At 34.5% G+C, this 1,030-nt stretch overlaps 1 non-coding gene across 1 annotated transcript; it reads right to left on the bottom strand.

The window, feature by feature from the left end:
• Positions 1-266: 266 nt before the first annotated feature.
• LOC126008438 (U6 spliceosomal RNA) lies at positions 267-373 on the bottom strand. Its single transcript, XR_007495769.1, has one exon. It is a non-coding gene; the product is annotated as a U6 spliceosomal RNA (small nuclear RNA).
• Positions 374-1,030: the final 657 nt, after the last annotated feature.

Here is a 1,030-nt window from a genome sequence, read left to right as displayed (position 1 = left end):
GGATTGTTTCCTTAGCACAAAACCAGAGTATGTCCTAAGCACAAACATATGTGGCCAAAAAAAAAAAAAAACAGCAAAAATGGTTAAATGAATGTTTTGATTATTAAGAACGGTATAGTTGACTAATATAGACAATGTTAAAGGCTTCCTAGAATTGGAAAATGTTTTAAAAAGTATAAAATATCATAGTATTGAGAGTATTAAGTAAATTATTCTACTTTTTAACTAAGGTCTTATTTCTTGGAGAGAAAGGTAAACAATTTTTTTTAAATAGGGAACGCTTCACAAATTTGCATGTCATCCTTGTGCAGGGGCCAAGCTAATCTTCTCTGTATTGTTCCAATTTTAGTATATGTGCTGCCGAAGCAAGCACAAGGTATACAAATATTTAAGTGAACAACATAGAACATTTAAGGTCCTTGGAAAGATTTCAAATAAACTAAAACTTTTGTCTGGTGAAACCACTGTCATTATATAGTTAAATTTAGATATTTTTACCTCTAGCCTTTTTCTCAAATTGTTTCAGAAGTCTCAGATGTCTTACTGGTAACCCAATTGCATAAAAGTCTTGTCAGTCAAAAACATTCGTTAAGCAACACAGGTGCTTAAAATGTGTCTGAGTATTATGACAAGTAGTCTAGGGAGATGCAATAAAAGTTGAAGATACAAAACTCATCGCAGGAACCATCAGCCATCAGTGCTGATTACACATTTTATATAAATGGACTAAAAAAGGATTTTCAATAAGTATATAACTTATTTCCAATTAAAATTGTAAATAATATATGTGTGCTAAAGTACTTTAGTGTATGATTTAAGTAGGAAGAAATTCAGAACACTTTTGAATAATTTATTAATGGATTTTAAAAAATAGGGATTTGTGGGGCCGGTGAGGTGGCGCTAGAGGTAAGGTGTGTGCTTTGCAAGCGCCAGCCAAGGAAAGACCGTGGTTCGATCCCCCGGCGTCCCATATAGTCCCCCCAAGCCAGGGGCAATTTCTGAGCACTTAGCCAGGAGTAACCCCTGAGCA

Source organism: Suncus etruscus, chromosome 4 (assembly GCF_024139225.1).
Source record: "Suncus etruscus isolate mSunEtr1 chromosome 4, mSunEtr1.pri.cur, whole genome shotgun sequence".
In the NCBI taxonomy this organism is placed as follows: domain Eukaryota; kingdom Metazoa; phylum Chordata; class Mammalia; order Eulipotyphla; family Soricidae; genus Suncus; species Suncus etruscus.
The sequence above is the reverse complement of the archived record's forward strand: the minus strand, read 5'-3'. Positions and strand labels throughout refer to the sequence as shown.